The sequence below is a fragment of the Pelmatolapia mariae genome, linkage group LG23, assembly GCF_036321145.2.
Source record: "Pelmatolapia mariae isolate MD_Pm_ZW linkage group LG23, Pm_UMD_F_2, whole genome shotgun sequence".
Taxonomy (NCBI): domain Eukaryota; kingdom Metazoa; phylum Chordata; class Actinopteri; order Cichliformes; family Cichlidae; genus Pelmatolapia; species Pelmatolapia mariae.
Genome location: NC_086246.1, coordinates 43,051,254 through 43,072,561, shown reverse-complemented (window position 1 = coordinate 43,072,561; position 21,308 = coordinate 43,051,254).

Here is a 21,308-nt window from a genome sequence, read left to right as displayed (position 1 = left end):
CTCTGTTACATAATGGGACTCCGGGGACGAGGGCACTTCAATCAATACTTCAAACAGCCCAGCTCCAGAGGACTTGCTCCAAATGCCACGTGACAACATGAGAGGATGACATTTGTGGAGGGGATCGTCTGCCCCAAAACGCCTATTACTACCAACAGTAGGGAGATGGTTATGACTGGGAGGAAGAAAGTGCACCGGGAACACTGATGAGAGAGATTAGGGACCACTGGAGAGGGGAAGAAATTTCAAAAATAGGAAGAACAACGGGCAGATAAAAACATATTCACTTGGGGACCAGAGCCCAGGGTGATTCATATGTCTGGGTGAGATAAAAGCTATCCGAATAAATAGAAATGGAATTATTCATACTGGTCCATCGGTAGAGTTAGCACAAACTTTATTTTTGAAAAGACATCAAATCTGCATACACTAACCAAAAAAAGGCAGTCTGTTCATGACCAATTTTGTAAGGGTTAATTGTGAATTTGATCAACAAAATGAGGATTTATAATAAAAATATGTAAAGGTCTCTCTCAGGTCGGTAAGGTCATCCTCCCATTATCGAGCCCTTCAACTGGGACTTGCTCTTAGAGGAAAGCGAAGGCCCTGTACTTCATAAATCTTCTGCCTATTCATGCTATTTTAGGTCTAAGTGACCACATAGACGTAAGTGTAATTGTGAAGCTTGTTTGTATAAATCTTTATTTATTTGAAACACTACCTTTGAAGGTGCACTCTCCTCCTCTTAGAGATAATCAGCTGAATAACGTACTGGGAGGTTTTGTATGATGAATTGAAGAGAAAAACAGCAGCATGCATGCATAAACCATTATTACAATGTAATTACTGTGATTATGTTATTAAGCAGATTAATGTTTATGGCAAATTTAATATGTTTATGGCTCAAGACAATTACAAGACGAAGTTCATATATATACATATCATACACTCACCATACAAATGCTATGATATAAAATATTTTTTTAATGGAGTTTGAATGCTAAAATGAAGGGTGACAGTTTTGTGTTGAGAATGACTTGACAAATTTTATTCAGGAGAGCACAACCTGAGCGTATCTTTCTCCTCTGCTGGGCCAGTTTATATCAGATTCAGACCTCCTTGTTCCGTCTGCAGACCTGACCTGAATCTTTCAGCCTCTGCGCAGTTTTTTTTTTTTTTAAACTGTTGTGTCCCCAATGTTCTTCTTCAATTTGACAGAGGAGGTTTACAATATCAGAACAGTAGAGTACTGGGTCACAGCCGCAGGATCATATGTGTGTGCCCCCATCTTATCTTAAAGATCTCACCGTACCACATTTCCTTAATAGAGCACTTTGCTCTCAGACTTCTGGCTTATTTGTGGTTCATAGGGTATTTAAAGGTAGAATGGGAGTTAAAGCCTTCAGCTTCCGGGCCTCTTTTCAGTGGAATTAGCTCCCAATTGGGATCTGGGAGACAGACAGTCTCTCTACTTTTAGGACTAGGTTTAAAACTTTCCATTTTGATAAAGCATATAGTCAGGGCTGGATCAGGTGACTCTACACCTTCTCTCAGTTACACTGCAATAGCTCCTGGCTGCTGGGTGCTTCCCATGATGAGTATTCCTTTTTCACTCACCCTTTTTTTCTGGCAGGGCCTCCTTGGATGAGGGTGTCTAGTGATAATGGCCGAAACACCTGATGAATCCAAGGTCCACTACTGATGATGTGTCCCAAATTTAAAATGATAATCTAGATCGATCTCTAATCCCTAAACCTAACCAAGGAAGGAAAATGACAGATTAGCCTGGGTAAAAGACAGAAAGTTGAGGCACACAACGATGTGTGCTGCTGGCAAAGTTTCTGGGCTGCCTTTTCCTCATAACAGCCATCCCTCAAGAGTCTCTCCATCTAAAGCAATGCATTATCAGGGACTGTAACATCTAGTCCTTTTAACTGAATCAGTTTCACTCACCCTTTTTTCAATCTCACTCTCTATTACTTTGTACACCACTCTGTATTTAATCATTAGTTAATCTTCATCTCTGGCTCTCTTCCACAGCATGTCTTTGTCCTGTCTTCTTCCCAGCATCCCCGACCGGTCACGGCAGATGGCGGCCCCTTCCTGAGCTTGGTTCTGCCAAAGGTTTCTTCCTGTTAACAGGGAGTTTTTTCTTCCCCGCTTTTGCCAAAGCCCTTTCTAGTAGGGGGTTGCTAGATTGCATTGACTGTATCACTGGGGGTCTGTACCTTACAATAATAAGTGCCTCAAGGTGACTACTGAATTGACTTGAACTGAACAGAATTAAAAGAAATCTGAATACAACATAAAGTTCATTTTGTAAATTATGGTTCCCAGGACAGTAAAGCTGGTTATGCTTTACTGTCGTTCTACTATATAAGCATGCAGTGTCCCTCAGTTTCACAGTCAGATCTGGTCCCAACGTGAGACATCTGGAGTTCAAGAAGGGTCTTCAGTAACCATTGGGAATTAGTTTCTAGCCAAAGGCAACCAAATGTGTTTGAAGACAGAAGTAACTAAATAAAACTTTTAAATTGATCCATAGAAAAACAAAACCAGTAGCTGAAGTATTAAAAGTACAACCATATTTACAGTATTGCTCTGAAACTGAACAATTGCTCCTCATACAGCATTTGTTAAATCTAACGTCAGTTTAAGTTTTATTGAAATAAAAGAGGTGCTCTGTCAAATTAGTCATATACTATAGCAATACTATTATCAGACTAAACATACCAAATTAGAGACAAAAACTATGTTAAATACAGGCTTTCTGAGAACCTTCCCCATGTTAAAGCCATGGTATCTTAGGTCCACATTTCCTCACATGACAACACCTCTGCAGTTGGTGCAAAGTTAAACTTATGTAAACTCTGATTAATGGATTACTCATGCCGAAATGTTCCCAGAAACAGAACCCTGAAAGGACTTTTCAGAACAAAATAACACTAATCACAGCAGGGTTTCCATTTCCAGAACTGCCAATGGAGCAATTTTACCTTACTTTCTCAAACCCCACATTGAGGTCAATTAGTGAGTCAAGGTAGGCTGAGATTTTCACACTCTTAGTTACCACAGTAAAGAGCTCAGGTGGGTGAGGATAAAAGAGAAGTGAAGGCAGTCTGTAATAGTTGAGTCAGGGAAACAGCTTTAAATCCTCAGGTTTGATTACATAAAAAATATTGATTTTGAATTTTAATGATAAACTAAAACCATATATGATTTTAGTTGAACACTAAATTCTGCTTCTCTACTGTTAAGATGAAGGCCACTGACAGTTTCAGTTCTGTCTTGTTACCACTTTTGCATAAAGTCACTGAGCTCTCACATTTTTTTAATGCAACATTGTCAGATTAACATTTAGGGCTAGTTTATTCAGCAACAGCACAGCACTGTGGGAAAGCAATCTGCTCTAGCCGGTCTAGTGAAGCTGTAAATAATGTCCTCAATAAGCTGACATTCAATAAAGGTAAGCAATATTGTTGTACTGTTGTGTGCTGTACAAGGAAAACTGATGGGAATCTGTAAAGCTGTGTACTGCCCAACTGAAGAAAAGATAATCAAAAATGTTTAGTTAGTTTAGTTAGTATTCACTTATTAATTTTTTACCTTCATTTAATCAAAATCACTAGTTTAAAGTGTCTAGCAGATTCCAATACTATTATTTTGAACAAATTTAGATTAGAAATCAAGGAACTATGAATAAAGGCATTAAATATCCACATCCACGTGACGCCTGCATGATGAATGCTCTGACTTGTACCTCTTTGACTCTTCCACGTATGTCTCCTCCCATATCTGTCACATTGGCTGTGACTCAGATCATTGGCCTCAGAGACTGATCAATCACAATCAGCACTGACCTGCATGGATGTCATCCATCATTACTGCTTCAGAGGTGTTTGTGATGGTCTCTTCAGTGCTGCGTGCCCATATTCCTGCACTGCCAGCCAAGTTCCCAGAATTCCTTTCATTTGGATGGAGACTGTTAGGATAATAATGATAAACATTGCTAATCCTCCCGTGTGCTTTGTTCCGGGTATTAGATTTGCAAAGCTGATCCATTGATCATTTCTCAGGGGATTTGGAGAGAGCATGTTACAAAATGTTAAATTTATTTTGGGATCCACATGGCACTGTATATAAGTTGTCTGTTGTGTAAGATAAATTTTTAATTGCTATGTCTTTGATTAACTCCCAAATTTATCTCTCATAAGCCATGTGTTAGATTCTTATTTCTCTGGGTTGAATCCTCAGCTGAAGGTGAGATTTAATCAGTGGTTTTGCAAGCATGACAAGAAGGAAAGAGGTTTTTTTGTTGTTTGTTTGTTTGTTTCTCTAATCTCAATTCATTTTATCCCAGTTTGCCTCATAAGCTGGTTGTATTAGTGAATGGTCATCTATAAACCTAAATGTCCTGTGTCATGTGCTTACATGCTGCCACCCCATGTGTATCCCCGGTGTCTGCTAAGCTACCTACAATATGACTCTGGAATTTAGTTGTGTGGTTAATTATCACAGCCAGTGCTCACAGAGCTGAGGGAGCAGACTAAACTGTTTGCCTGCATTTGGTCCCAGTTCATTTAGCTGCTGCCCGCGGGACTGAAGCTCTTTATTATGAATGAGGCGCCTCATTGATGTGCCTCAAAGTCAGAGGCTCATTAGAGCTAAATACTGTGTGCTGGCTTTGCTTGCATCTTGATGACTCAAACAGCAATGCACTACCACTCTGTTGTAATGCCATCATTTTTGTGCATTGGCAGCTACCTGACTGATACGTCTGTTTACAGAGTTATATGCTCATAATTGCACTTGAATTGATAACCCTTGTGAGGAGGTTCATCAGAAATTCTGCATGTATTTTGCATTTATTATCAAAATTAATCACTATGGCTTATTTTACATGTACATATAATTTGATTTAAGAATGTGATGGAGGCAGTATTAAATATAAAATGCTGCAAGCAAACTGTAGCTCTTTTGGTTAAGTTTTAGCCACAGCTGTTCTTGATGTTGTCATTTTAGGACAGACTTAGACAGGATTTAGACTTCTGGAGTGAATCTTTGTAGTGTCTTCGACATAAGCTATTTTAGTGGCAGACATAATTGCTAGCATTTATTGTTGTGTTGGAGCATTATGTGTTAATTACCTTGTGGTCGTGTCCCGGTGTTTTATATCCAGTGCCAGCTGATAGAAAGAAATAAAATGCTGGGACTTTTATCCCTCCTGGTCCCCGCTCTCTGTTGTTGTCAGTTGTTTTCATGGACAAACATTTTTGTTTATTTGAGATTTTCCAGATTTTTTTTTCAGATTTTCTGGGTGATGTTGTGCTGTAACAGATTTTCCTGTTTTTTGTGCAGTCCTTCTTGTCCTTTCCAATTTGTCAGCGGAGATTTGCTGATATTTGTGAGTCCTTATATTGATGCTGTGATTATTGTTCGTCATATTAAGCATCAAGTTACTCACTTGATACCTGTAGGCAGCAAGTCATTGCCACATTACCTGTTAAGGATATAAACCTGAGGCTACAGTCCCAAATACCAACACAAATCCCTATTATAATGACAATTACTTTTAGTGTTTAAGTGTGAACACAAAGCCAACAGCAAAGCTAAAAACAAACTTAAAAAGCACTTCACAGAAAGACATTGTTGCCACAGCAATTCTACTGTACAAACAGATACGGATAGAAATAGATGCTCCAGTGCTACAGCCTGCAAGTCACTTCTTTTGTTAACTTTTGAAAACTAAGTTTTGGTTGTTTGGTTGGACTTAGCATACAGTAAGTTTTAATATTACTGCAGTTTTGCGTTAGCATTTTGACTTTGCTGATCCTTGCAACAAGCTTTGATGTTAACAGCAATGCATACTTGTTTCTGGCCAAATTAAACTTGACCGTCCGTTGCTTTCATGCAATAAAAAGAAAAAGAAAATAAAAACTGATTCACTAAAAGTAAAAAAAAAAAGTCTTTATTTTAATATAAACATGCATTTTTTAAATTTGTGTTTTTATTCTGTTAACTTTGACAAGTTTTATTTGATAACCTTTTTTTCTGTCGGTGTTTAATGTGTTAGAAATGTGAAAAACGTAACATTAAAAAAGCTAACCTAACTCCTTTTTCATTGTCTGGCATTGTCTGATTCTTTTTTTCTAAAGGGTTAGTTTGACATTTTAGGGAGTCCTTATTCAGTTATTGGAGCCTTATTGAATAAGAAGATCAATACCCCCTCACATGTCTGTTCATTAAAAAGAACAGTCATTTATCTTCAAGCTTAGCTTAAAAAAGACAATTGAAATTGAAATTCTTGAAACTGAACACCGAAGTTAAATACAGCAGACCATACAGTGTACTTGCTAAATGTATGGTTTCCCTAAGACGGTGCATCATTAGGCTCGTAGCAACAATACATTTTTACTGCACTCATAAAAAAATGTGCACTCAACAAAAACCTCACCAACGCTTTACTTACAGCAGTGCTTGCAACACAGATCAATGGCAAGCAATGAGACTGCACCTCTAACAAACCAGGCGCTGTGTTACAGCTGTCTGTTAATGTGTTATGTTTTCACCACATCCACTCTTGCCTAATCATTTTGTTGTCAGTTTGTCTCGAATAATGCTGTCAATAACAGTCCATTTTCAAAAGACTGAAACAGATTACACAACACCAACTGGAGCTGTTCATTGCTTTCATTTGAATAACTTTGCATAATGGGAATAATTAATAAACACAGATGTTTTTTTGTTTTGTTTTTTTCTTCTTGAAAATAAAATGACAAAAGAGATTGAAATGAGTTGAATATGCACATAATTTCCTACCTCACCAGTTCACTGCTTTGTTTACATTGGTTCAAGGCCATTCTTACTGTGTGCTGCTCCAAGTGAATATTAGATGCTGGAATTAATGTTCACTTCATTCTTGTTAATAAGTAGGAAGCTCTGTTTGTTAGCATGTGCATCTGCATGTGCACGTGAGAGAGAGGAAACGAAAGAGGGAAGTGTTTATGGTGATGAGAGTGCATGCACACCGCCCTCTTGGGGGTTGTTAACATGTTTACATCCGACCTAAGTCACTATTCTTCTTTCTCCTTCAATTGACTTATTGATTCACTCTTAATTATGTAACAATTTCAGTTTAAAAATAGACCTTCACCACAGTCAGTGCATTTTGTCATTATAGTCTACCCAGCTCGGGACATCTATACCACAGTATTAGGGGGCAGCTGAATGGGATTAACAGCAGTTCAAGGACCCCTTTGCTGTTCATTCTTTCAGTCTCTCTGAGATCAATAATTTAAGTTCCACATTAGTGTTTTGTCTCTTTAAACTCAAAAAATAGCTGAAAATCACATTCTTTGCCTTATTTATCCATTGTTTACTATACCTTGCATCTATGTGTATGCTTTGTGCTCCTTAATATGGGTTTGCATAATAGTGTTGTTCCATGTTAACCTTGTTTAAGGGTTTTAACTGTACAGGCTTTAACTGTACCTCAGCTCAATACGCACTGTGAGACAGATTAAGAAGTTGATACTCTTGCATTTCCAGATCAACAACAGAGCTCACGCTCCACCTGGAATGTTTTAACAGTCAACATTCTAGCCTAAAGAACTCTGCAGACTCTGTGAAAATTTCTTTAAGACATAGGTCAAGTCATGCTACACGTTTTAATCGTTCTCTCTGTTGCCTGAACCTGTGATTGCTCTGGTCAAAAAACGTAGGTTATCTTCCTTAAATGTGTCAAAGCTAGTTGATGTTACATACTCATACTTCACCTGGAGGTGGTCTTCTTCTGATAACTTGCACATGGCAAGCTAGGTACCACACCATGAATGCTGTCTATCATTACACCCCTAACCTTGATCTGTCCCTAGCTGTGCACCTGCAAGTGGATAAAGCAGAGTACAGCCATGCAGAGCAAACCTGCGATGTCTGATTACACGTCCACTTGTTAAGAGAGGGGAAAGACAGGCAAGGGAGTAGACAGCAGAGGAGAGCGCATTGCTTAACTGACTCATCAGGGACATCATAGACAGTTAAGCTGCAGTTGTTGGCATTTTACTTTAATCCTTTGACAAAATGCACAGAAAACAGCTTATGTTAATGCAACATGTAACCTTAAAAAATACAGATGTGTGCGCACTTATGTTACCTAAGTCTGTCTATTAATGTTATGCAGCAGTGCGTGTTCACGATAGGTCACTTTCTATTTATGTCTGAGCCCGCACCCACACTCAGCTCTGCTTCGCGCCTTCCCCTTTATCCTCTCAGTGATGTTAACCTCCACGTCTGTTCAACGTCACAGGACAGCCACAGGGGAGGTTGGGCGAGAGAGGGAGGGAAAGGGGATGAAAGGGAAGGGATGAGGAGAGAAAAAGGAGCTGGTGTTGGAAAGAGCACAGGAAAACAAGGAGAGAGGGGAAGGGACAAAAAAGGGGGCACAGTTCCAAGTGTGACCTAAGCAGTTCCCCTGCAGTTCCCCAACTCCTACTGTTGTTACAGTCTAGTTTCATTTTACACACATCCATTAATCCCTGGCTCTGTTTTCTCCTCATCCATTTGACATCTCCTCCCTCCTTCTCTTACACCATGAACCAGCTATTTGGCTTAAAAGCCTTCAGTTTCTCACTGCACTCCTCATCCTCCTCACCTCATTTTATTTCCCATGTCGGCTTTCTCTCTGCTCTGTGATGTGAAAGCTCTCTTTCACTTCTACACAGCAACTCTCCTCTGCAGTCTCCCAAGCATCATAATAACTTGTGATTCAAATACTGCTATTCTTTATCTGACACTGACCCTTTTTCTACTAAGCTTCTCTCAAGAGTTTGAACAGTACTGCCTGAACATCTTACGTCACCCTCAGGGTAATGAAAACTGTATCAACCAAGTCTGTCTTGCAGATACTGGGAAAATTGGAAACAGAGCCCCGTCTGGGACACACAAGAAGACACATGTGAAAAAGGCTTACAATGAGCAATAAAGAAAAATACAGCGAGATTTTTGCTAAACAGCTGGATTAATATAATTTGTAGATCATTGTCATGTGTTTTAAATATTGCTTATTGCTTTATAGGGGTTTTGCGAAAATGTCCTCAGTATATACTTATATGTACTTCAGTTTCTGTGAGAAACTAAAACCTAAAAAACAATAAAGAACATACATTCACCAGTTACTTAAGTACACCTTGCAAATACTGGGTTGGAGCTCTGTTGCTTTGAGAATCGCTTTAATCCTTTGTGACATAGATTCAACAATGTGCTGGAAACATTTCTCAGAGATTTTGGTCCAAAGTGACACGATAGCATCACACAGTTGCTGCAGATTTAGTGCTGCATATCCATCATGTTAATCTCCAGTTCCACCACATCATAAAGGGCTCTATTGGATTGAGATCTGGTGACTGCGGAGGCCATTTCAGTACATTGAACATTGTTATATCCAAGAAACCAGTTTGAGTTGATTTAAGTTTTGTGGCGTCGCGTGTCATCCTTCTGGAAGCAGCCATCAGAAGATTGGTAAACTGGTAAACAATTGGCCATCCATAAAAGGATGGACAATTGTGAGCAACAATGCTTAGGCAGGCTGTGGCCTTTAAATGACCCTCAGTTGGTACTAAGGGGCCTTAAGTGTGGCAAGAAAGTATCGTGGTCATGCTGTTTATACCAGATTCTGAGCCTACCAACTAAATGTTGCAGCAAAAATCAAGACTCCTACGATCAGGCAACATTTTTTCAAACTTCTATTGTCCAATTTTTGTGAGGCCATGTAAACTGTAGCCTCAGTTTCTTGTTCTTACCTGGTCTCCTTCTGCTAGAGCCCATCTACTTCAAGATTTAACATGTCGTGTATTCAGAGATGCTTTTCTGCATACCTCGGTGGCAATGAATTGTTATGTGATACTGTTACTGCTGTTGCCTCCTATCGACTCAAAGCAGTCTGATCATTCTCCCCTGACATCAATAAGTATATGTATAATAAGCTTTTTAAGATTGGACTGCAATAGAAAGATCTGAAAATATTAATGATGTGAATACTTTGAAAGAGATCACCTTTCAGCTAATAATTTTTTTTCCTTTTGGTCTGGATTTGAGTTTTTTGTTTTAATTCTAAAAACTTTATTGCAATTACCCAGCAAATAGCAGTGACAAAAAGATAATAGCTGTTGAAAAAAGTGGAAAATTTAGCAGCTGAAGATCCAAATATTTCCTTAGGAGTAGGAATCGAGAAGCTAGTAGGACAGATCCTTGGAATTGTTGGTATATCTGCCTATGAATCCTGCGTATCGGTTCTTGCGCTACAATCAGCTGATTTCAGTTAGCTTGTCAGAGGAGGAAAATAGCCACGCAGTCTAGAGCGTGAATATGGACATTTATTTTTATTGCACAAAAAGAACGAGATACATGGTAAAGTAGAAAACTGCATCCAGGACAGAAACAACCGCATTATGTTGCCAACACAACGCTAAGTTAGCCAAGTAGACATCTACTTAGAACGATCTTAGAGATGTGTGTCCACATTAGGGTTTTGTGTTGGTGTGCGGGGTTGTACCTCAGGTTATATTGTTAAATGCTGATTATGAGACAGTGTGTTTCATCTGTTTTACAGAGTAACAAGAAAGTAATGTAACGAGTAGTATAATAAATTCCTTTCCCCGGGAGTAATTATGTAATGTAATCCATTACTTTCAAGTGTTCTGTGTGATATGTGTTATAATGACTTTTTTGAGTAATGACTCCAACTGATCACAACAAAGAGGGAAATACCTCAACAAAGGTATGCACAAACATTTGACCCACAGCATGTAATTCATAAGCATGAATGTAATGTTTATTTATTGCTGCTTGGCAATGGTGGTGACTTTTAAAACGGAGCCAATGAGAATCCTATGGGAATCGATACGAGAATCAATAAGGAATTGAATCGATAGGTGATATTGATAATGGAATTGGAATCACTAAATTCTTATCAATTCCCATCCCTACCTAGGAGAAGAGCACAGTTTGTGAAAAACAAAAAGAGACCATCAGATCACCAGATCATTACAGAAGAATATTTTTGGAAGTTTCTTGCTTATAGTGGTGTACTGTGACACAATTTTTCACAGTTTTCAATGGAATATTAAAATAATAATGTGCTTAATTTGTTCATTTGTGATCTCAAGACGAGCTGGTATGTTAATTTTAGTTATATGCAGTCAGCCATGCTAAGAATTGTAGCTTCATTCATTATATAAATCTTTTCTTGAATGAAAGTGAATAATACTCAAATTCAGCAATATATTTTTAGAAATTCAGTTATATTTAATGGATTGTTTTATTAAATTAAATACCTAAAGGAGCACTTTAATATAGCTGACTTCTGCCTCAGTTATATATATTTTATGATAGAAATAACTGAGTATAACTGGAACATGACTTTAATTCAGTCATTTGAGTTCAATTTTATTTATATAGGATTACAACAACAGTCGCCTCAAGGTGCTAAAGTCAGGCCAAGACATCAAGCTTAGTCTCAAGCTTAGCAGATCAGTCTGTCCTAGTACTGGGTCTATGACCCAGTATTTGTGTTTCTGACTCTGTAGTTATATTGTTTGGTTATTGTTGTTCTTAGTTTTGGTTTTCTTTAGTTCTTAGTGATTGTAGTCCTTCCTCCCTTAGTAGTTATCTTAGCCTGTGTTTAGTCTCTTTTCTCATGTCTACTCTGTGCTTTTCCTGTATCCCATGTTTTATGTCTAGTCACCCTTGTCGCTATGTTTCCTATGTCTCCCCAGTTACTCTGTTAACCTTGGGTGTCCTGAGTCTGAGTTGCGGTCCGTGTGCTTCCTGTTTTATTTTGATAGTCCTTGTCCTTCGTCAGTGTATCTAGTTTTGCTTTTCCTCGTCTCATCATGTCAGATTAGTCCCAGCTGTGTTTCCTCCTGCTCCCCATCATCTCGTGATCCTACCTGTGTATTTTAGTCCTCAGTCTTCTCCTGCTTGTTGTCATGCTGTACCCTCTCCATGCTGTGTTTTCTCCCCGTTCCTGATTTAGTCTAGTTCATTGTTCCTGGTACATTTCCCTAGTTCATGTCACTTAGTTTCTTGAATGCAGTTTATTTCTAGTTTCCATGCTCGGGGTTTTGGTTTGTTTTTGTGAGTTAATTTCATGGAAAGTTCTCCTAGCAATAAAGGCTGCCGCTTTAAGTTAATCCTTCAGTCTCTGAGTCCTGCGTTTGGGTCCTACATTCTGCCTGCCACACAGCACACCATGACGCAGCCAGCTGATGAATCAGCCAGTTGCCTTCTATTAATTCATTTGAAAAATCTCATGCACTGTTTAAGTTGCTTTTGCCTGTCCAGATTTGCTGTGCACTTGCAGGGCGCTCTGAATCCACCCTCACCTTAGCTCCACCTTTTCACACTCTATCTGACAAAATCAGTGTCAAATGTGTTGTCATTGATGCTTATTCTCTTCTAAACGCAGGTCTTGGCGCTGCTCACCCTACTGTTTGCTTTTCACGTATGCGAACAGAAGGGCACGGAGGTGTTTTCTCACACAACAGAGACAAACCATCAGGCATAAATTACTGCATTTTAAACTGATATACTTTTATTGTTTTCCTGACTGAAGTAGAGTCTAAATCTGGGAAATCACTGCAAAATCAAGTTTAGTACCTATTCAGTATCAAATTTATTTTTCCTATATTAGTATTTCTACTGTAGCAATACAGATGCTACTGTATACAAACTGTCTTTTATGTATTTTTATGTCTACAGTGTTTCTTCAACATGTGCTTTGTCAGGGTCTGTGCAGAGCAGTATAGCTATGCCCTGAGGCTGAATGAGAGCCATCAAGATGCTTCACATCAATGACTCAGTTTCCCACTGGTAGCTGGCTTAAGAGCAGAGCAGCTGCTGTGACTGGCACACGAAGGACAATGGCCAGAGAAATATATAAGACTCGGATAGACATCACAGGAGACAAGGCGGTGTGCTGTGAAAATCAATACAAGCCTGAAATACTGCATAGCGAGAGTCATGGTCATGCAAAGCAACTAGTCAGTAAACAACAAAAGAATCCAAAGAACTGATCTGCATCTTGGGAGATTGTAATAAGAAAGATGAAAGCAAAAGAAAAAGAAATATCATAAAGTCATAAATGGGTGGTAGGACTGCCAAAAAGAACAAATACACTGTTCTGGTAAGAATATAACTTTGTGCTAATAGGATTTGGTGCAGTATTTTCCTGCCAAGATTACACATCTCATTTGGAATACATGAACATTTTTATCAACAAATAAACATGTTGAGTTTCACTGTACTAATAAGATTTTAGAGCCCCTATGGAAGTTAGCGCCTGCAAAGATCTGAGGCTTTTTGGCCGTTCAGCTAAGTGATCACAGTAGGGTAGAGAGAGAGAGGAGGAGAGATTTCTGAATATTTATAAAGCCTAATTCATTCCGCGTTCAACACTTCTTCCCAAAAGGAATGTTTGCTTTCAGAAACACTGAACAAAAACAGGCCCTAAGCCGCCATCATCTCACATAAGCTTTTGCACCTGGATTTCTGCATCATCCTTTATCTTCACTGACTGCGTGCTGGTATCATGCTCATGTATGTGGATACAGGGTTACATGGCAGCTGAGTAAAGTGACTGTCTAATAAAAGGATGAGAGGATTACATTACAGTCATGATGAATGACTCCCGTCTGTTCATATTCTTGTAAGTCCTGGTCATCTGGACTGTTGCATCATAAGCCCAATTTAATCACTCCAAAATACTACGAAATGATTGGAGGAAGACCAACACTGTCCTAACGGGCCCCTGTTAATAATATGCTGCAACCTGACACAACTTTTACATAACCATTACTAACATTATGAAAGATATCTGAAATGAGAATTGGAGGGACTCAAATAACAATTTTAAGAAGAGGGTTTTCCTGATAGGACAAGATGTTAAGTTAAAGCAGCGAAAGCCTTTCTACACAAACCACAACATAAATGTCATGCAAAGTTAGACTGTGGTTCGTCACTACTTGCCATCTATTCTCAGTTGGGCGAAATGTGTCTTTACACATCTCTTCAGAAGCAAGGAGGTCCTGCTGAGAGCCTGAAGGCTTGTCAGGGGCTGGGGTATGGCCAGGTATGCAGGGATTTAACAACTGGTGTGATTTATCCTTGCAGCTTACAGTACCTGCAGTTGTTAAAACCTGCTAGTACCCAAAATAGATCATTTACTCTTTCGTGCAACCTTCTCCATTTTTTGTCGTGTATTCTCTTTATTTTGTCTCACACTAGAGGACATGTTAATCAGCCGTCTCCTGTTACAGAATGTGAAACCAATCAGGCTAATGTGCCGTTAGCGAAGGCAACTTCTGAGTGACATATGAGGTTGGCGGGGCTCGCCGGTAGCCTCTCACACTGGACCAGGATAATGAGACTGTCCCGCTGTCAAGCATCTGTGGCCCTGCTCTAGTTTCCTTCAACACACACTTCAGGCCACACAAACAAACACATACACAAATTCAGGCTCATTTACACGGTCACATAGAACATTTTATTCATTATGAGTCAGAAACATTGAAATGAATAAAAAAAATGGAAGAACTTCAGCAGTAGAGTAGTGTGTGTGCGAGAGAGAGTAAACTGGAGGGGCTGAGAGGCCTTGGTCTGCGTGTATGTGTCTCAATGTGAATGTGTAGTTTTGGCAGCTGAGAGATTAACTGCATTCATCTTCATTTGTTGGCTGGCGTTTGCTGTGTTACCTGCTGGAACAGCAATGCTCTACTTCCCCCTGAGACTCAGACCACCGATGTGATTCTGAAAACTGAAGCAGACATACCGCTCATTTCATATCTCATTTTCTTTCTCCTCTCTCTCTCTTTCCTTGTGTTCTGATTCTGTATTCTGCTTAGCACCCTCCCTGACTGTCCCACATGTGCAAATGCCTAGCTGAGTCTCACTGTGACATTTGACAAATAGCATAACAATCTGCAGTATCTGTCCTTTGCACTTTGAATGATGATATTCACATCAGCGATCACTTTTTATAGAGCAGCTGTCAGAAATGCACACATACACATGCATGATCTGCAACCGCAGTTGCGCAAGTTTCCTTTTCCTGTGTAAAAACGAGCCTCTTTTGACACTAAACTAATGACTTATTGAATACGTCATTATTTCCCCATATTATATCATCAGGGTTGGGAAAATTAAAATCGACTGCCCTACTTTATCAGCGTGCCTTTTTGTGCAAACGAGTGTAGCAGTAATAAAAGAGAAGTGAAACACTTAGATGAAAATGCTCCAAAACCCATCCTTTCAGATTTCTCAGCTCAGGACTGAAGTGTGCCAGAGGTGGGTGGGATTTAGAAAGGTGGCAGGGAACCAGCAGTGTCAAGGCAGCGACTATAACAGACTCCTCTCTGATGTGTGACATGTTAAAACCAGTATATGTTAACGGGTATTTGTTTGTAGGTATGTTTGAGTACAGGAGCAGTGAAAAGTCACAATCTATTACCGCTCTGAGTGAAAGATGAGAGAAACAATATCAGACAGGGACACTTGCGTATTTCAGATGCCACCTTGAATTAGGTGGTTGAAGATTACGTGGTGAAATTGAAAGCATTTGCCTCAGAAAATGAATTCATGAGTGAAAAACACAATGGCAGCACTATTTTTCTGAGACTGAATAAAATGAGTAGACATACCGAAGAGAGCAAAACAGCGGGCACAGAAGCAGTCTGAGGGTAAACCATCAGGTAGATGGCAAATTGGAATTGCATGAACAGTGACACTTTCCTTTTTTTCTGCAATATTTGAATGTGTGTGCGTGCCTGCATCGCTGCAAGTGTTTTTCGTTAAAGAATACGACAAACACAAATTTTTCTATGACACTCTCTGCCAGACTAGCTTTGTAAGGTGTGCTTAATGATTTTGAAAGGATTAATTTTTCAACCCAAATCATGACCTTTTTCTAAATTTCACCTACAGCTTTTGTTGCCTAAAGCCCTGAAGGAGTATGGCATCTAAAAGTATTCATTCCTCTCAGTGTTACTAAATGAGAGTAATGTATTCTGAATACTTTGGATTACTTAATATATTATCATGCTTTGTACATCTACATGAGTGTACTATTGCTGTGTGATTTATTACTATTGCTGAAGGTTACTCGCCATACCAATACCAACTAGATGTTTAAATCTTAATATAAAATCAGTAACAGTAGGGTGGACATTAGGTAAGGCTGCACTTTTTGCAGCGATCTCGTATAGAAAACTATTCCGCGCGTATATAAAACAGGTCCACGGCGCCGAACCGTAGTAAAGGGACCTCTGGCTAATACGTTGGGTTCCGTGTCGGGCTCGTAGCTGAAAACTAGCTTTACTTTGTTGTCTGGGTCAACTTTGCTAGTGAGAGACAGAGAGAGGCGTTGAAAGGCTGCTCCAACGGGACTTATTGTTTCGGAGGAAAACACAAATACAGTGTACAATCTAGTCTTAATAGCTTACTTATAACTGGGCTCGTCAGGCACTCTTCTTGGCTGCAGTGGTTATCATTATATTTACATGCTTCCAGCTCCCGTTTCTGCTCGGTAACAGCTCGTACTTTTCCACTTTCCTTTTTCTCCCTCTCTCGCGCTCACAGAAGCATAATAACGGGTATGGCAGTCCATTCTCCCTGCAGCACGGACTACACTGACCATGAGGCTACATTCTTTAGGGCTGTAACACTCTGCTTATTGCCTTCATATTAAATAATTTTTGTGAATAATTTTTTTAAATATTTCTTCACGTCATTATGCGGGTTGCAAGTAGAGGTGGCATGGGCCACGAGATTGAGACACAGGCATTAGAGCCTCTTAATGTGTGTTTTATTTGGGTTTCCACCGGCGTGGAAACCAAAAATAGAGCGGGCATAGTCTTATGAAACAGGGAAATACCGCCGTGTAATCCATTCATTTCAACAAAGTAACTGTATTCTGAATACCACCTTTTTAAACGGTAACTGTAACGGAATACAGTTACTCATATTTTGTATTTTAAATATGTAACAGCGGTACATGTATTCCGTTACTCCCCAACACTGTTTGCCATTTTATATTTATATGCTAGCAAATGCAGCTAACAAATGATCCCTGGTTAACTTATCACATAGCACATTCCCAAAGAAGTTTACTGGAGCTCACAGTATATTTGGGAGGTTTGGTGAGTCATTTTTTCCTGCTGTACCAGATTTGAAGTTTCGCTTACTTGCCAAATCACAATTCACAACCTGACCACACCCGTAAACAAATCTGTATTCGTGAATGCCGTTGGGAAGTCATCCTGCAGTTTCACTGGGAAGTGTAAATCCATTTTTACATGACTTCACCTTGTTTTTGCAGTAGCTACAGGGATGTCACTGAGATTTTAGTTGGACTTTGATTTGACTTCTGATTTTGAACTTTATTTGTGCTTAAAACTTTGTATTAAAAATGTCCCTCATGTTTTTATATATAGTAGTAATATCTTGTGCGGTTTATATTTATACTAGATACTATTTATCTTTCATAACTGTATATTATAATCTATAATAATCTCATAGCTCTCTACCTTTTTTATTTATTATATCTACATCTTTTATATTTTAATTGCACATCGTGGCTCGTTTCAATCCAGTGTATGTCCTGTGCATATTGCAGAACTGACAATGAAGTTGACTTAAACTTTGATTTGTTTTTCTTGAGAGGTTTGCAGTTCTTCCCCCTATTTTGTCCAGCCAAAGCCTGCATGTCTCATATTGCTACAACAAAAATGATATTTTGGCCACAGAATAACAGAAGATACCAACTGCAGTAATAGCTAAAGGTAACATCTTTATTTTAATATAAATATAAACTTAAAATACATTGAGTTGGTGCTTTAGTGTAAATGTTAAGTGTTTGTTTTTTTGGAACAGGCAAAATGCACGACCTTAAAAAGCCACACAGGCTCTTTTTTCTTGGCCTGATACCCAGTAGTATGCTCATGACACCAAAATGCTTGCCACGCCACTGACTCACACCTGCACTCCTACAACGTCTGTGTTGAATAACCACAATAGAAAGACAAGAAGGATGCCATCTCCTTGGTGATGTTGGAGCTGGCTCGGTTGCATCTATTTCATTACTTTCATTCTGTTCTTTCCTGTGTTCAATATTCATGGTAGGCAAGGCATTTGCATTGATACCATGAAATATGGATGCTCTGTGGAAGGAAAAGAGAGACAACCGACCTTTCACTGCCACATGAGAATGGATAAAAAAAGAACGTAATAAAGGCTGTTTCAAATACTGAGTTAAAAGAGAAATAGTCCCTGTCTTTTTGTCACCCAGATTTTTTCTGTTGTTTTTTTTTTCTCCATTCGCATCTGCCATCTGAATTCAAATCAGTGCACGGTACTTAGAGGAAATATGTCAGAGGAATGTGAAACAGTTAAGCTGTGAAGAAATGGAGAAAACAGTAAAACTGTTTGGTGTGTGTGTTTCTGAGAGATGGAGAAATAAGAGAAAGGCAGGGAAGTTTGCTAGGAAGAAGGTGGAGATTGGTTTCACCTGCACTACAGTGTTTAGATAAGCTCCAGCAGCAGGGAGCTGAGGAATCAGCAGAAATGAAACAGGATGCAGGTTCAACTCAGCACTTCAAAGAGAACTTAAGAGTTCAAGAAACTTAAAATCTTTGATTCACTGCAGCAATACACACTGTATAATTTAGCATAAGGTGAATTTCATGAGCATTCCTGACTCTTAGTACATCCTGCCATATCATAGTGTTTGCCGGAGTCCTGCTGAGAAGAGAAGAGAAGAGAAGAGAAGAGAAGAGAAGAGAAGAGAAGACTGCACTCATTTAGTTGAGAAACTATTATTCATCCTCTAATTTTACAGTGATTGTGAAAATATAAGAGTGGCAAATATCTCTCCGAATCCAAGAACATTTAAGTTCATGTCAACAACAACAACAACACATGTGCAGGATTGTGAGCTCCATGTGAACTGCAACTGGAATAAAATGTACTTGGAGGTAAAAATGGACTAAACAAATGCTGCTGATATTGTGAACATGAGAAAGGATTGGACTTTACTTATCACAATCTTAAAATCGTTAAATAGATTTACTCCTGTTCATTTGTCACCTGGGAATTACAAATATTTACAGTGTCTTAGATTTAGTGCTAAATGCTGCATGTGTTACTGCATGACACGTTAGCATGCTAATGCATACCAGCTATGAATTTACCATATTCGCTTATCTAGGTTTGAAGCTACAATGAGCTGTTTGCTAACAGCAATATCTGAGCCTGGAATTGTTTGACGTTTGGAAGGATTTGGGGCATAAATGCTTTTATGGTAGTACTGAAATAAAGCATTTCTAGCCTCATAAATACCAAATATTATACACAGAGAGACAGCCTACATTGTACCTTAATTTTAATTTCTGCTGGCCTTACCTGTTTGGTTGACCCAACTGCAACTGTTTTGCTACACTTTAGTCATTTATTTTCTTTTAAGTAACCCATCTGTTTGTTCTCTTCATGCACTCAAAATAAGCTTCAGATGAGGGGGAAAAAACCCTGACAGGTACTGCATAATAATATGTTACAAGTGTGTACTGTTTGAGAATATTCTTAATAAACAAGGTAAATGATTCAGCTCTGCCTGCGTCACTGAGTGACTCATGAAGAATTGTCACTTCATGTCTGCAGTTAGTCTGGAGCACCTGTGGCTCACAGTATCTGTGTTTAAAGAGCAGCCTGAGGAAGGAAAAGCAAAGAAGGAAGCCACACGTGAAAACACAAAGGATAACAACTGTTTTGTGCAAAGCTGGAATCACACGCGTGGATTTAAAAGCAGCTTTTCTAAAGGAAAGCTTAGATAATGATAAGAAAGAAAGTCATATACAACTAGCAAGTATTCCAATTTCTGTCTTGTAGAAAGGTTTAAATGCTTACTCTACAGTACCTGGCAACATTATAAAAACCTGAGACATGTTGTCATTTACTCAGATTATGGGCTTTCTGCTAAACTACAGAGCACAGTGCTTCTGTTTCAGTAAGTGGTCTGCAGAAAATCAATCATGTAGGTGTTTAAAATGCTTAGTGGGTTATTAAATCTTTGCCATGTTATAGAAAGGTCCTGTCTGAACTTGTAGTTTAAGGCACTGGTGGCATTTTGCATGACATTTTAGTTAATTAACAATATTTTTGTTATTAGCACTAGTCACTTTTGAAATGTTTCAGTTGCCTTTACACAAAGTTCAAGGTTTCAGTTCCTCTGCCCACACTGTTTTAGAAGAAAATCCAGCTTCTGCTGAACTCCCAATACAGGTTTGGGCAGTTCTCTTATTTACCTTTTCTTTAACCACGCCTCTATTCTCTGCCCACTTCCTGATCACCTTTGCCTGTTTAGAGGTGAGCAGGTTCTGGGCTCACACAGGAGAAATCCTCTCCGCTTTGGACTCATTCCATATTTTATAAAGTCCAGCAGCAGGATAAAATTTCTCTCTTTCTACATGAAGACTGTCAGCCGGTCTCCGGTTTGCTTGAGTTGGACAAAGTCCTCTTTACGGAGTCATTTAACTCTCCTGTCCTTCCCCTCCACCTCCTCTCTGAATGGTTTAAAGTTACACTGCCTGCCAGACTTTACCTGTTCAGGTGAACTGCACTGCCGAAAGTGAATGTTGCTAATGAAGCCATGTAAGTATAGTTTCCTATTTTACATTTTATTAGAAGCATGTCTGTTATTTATCTTAAATGCTTCACTAAGTTACACAAACGTCGTGCCAGCAGCTCCGGTGTTTGCATGGAAAGAATTTGCATTAAATTTGTATTTTATATGTGAGTGTAGCGTATGTCGATTTTCTCTTACCTATGTGCACTGGTGTTAAGTACAGTCTGTGCTGACCCACTCAGCCATTCAGATACAAGTGACGCTTCATGGGGTTTCACATCTGGCTTCAGCTGTTTTCCCAGATTGAGGTGTCAGGTCTGGCTCAGACTCAATGTTCAGATTGCTATGAACTCAGAGAGAGGCCAGAATACACAAACATACACACGAGCCTAATGCAGAGATTAGTAAAAAGGCAGAAATTATACTAATATTTGATTTGCACATCCCCTGTTTATTCTAAAAGGAACAAAATGTGCTGAAGACATCAAAAATATTATGCTGTGTTACATTTGGTGTGCAGTTAAATACTTGATAGATAGATAGATAGATAGATAGATAGATAGATAGATAGATAGATAGATAGATAGATAGATAGATAGATAGATGGCTGATTGTTGCTGTTTTTTTCCATTGTTTATCG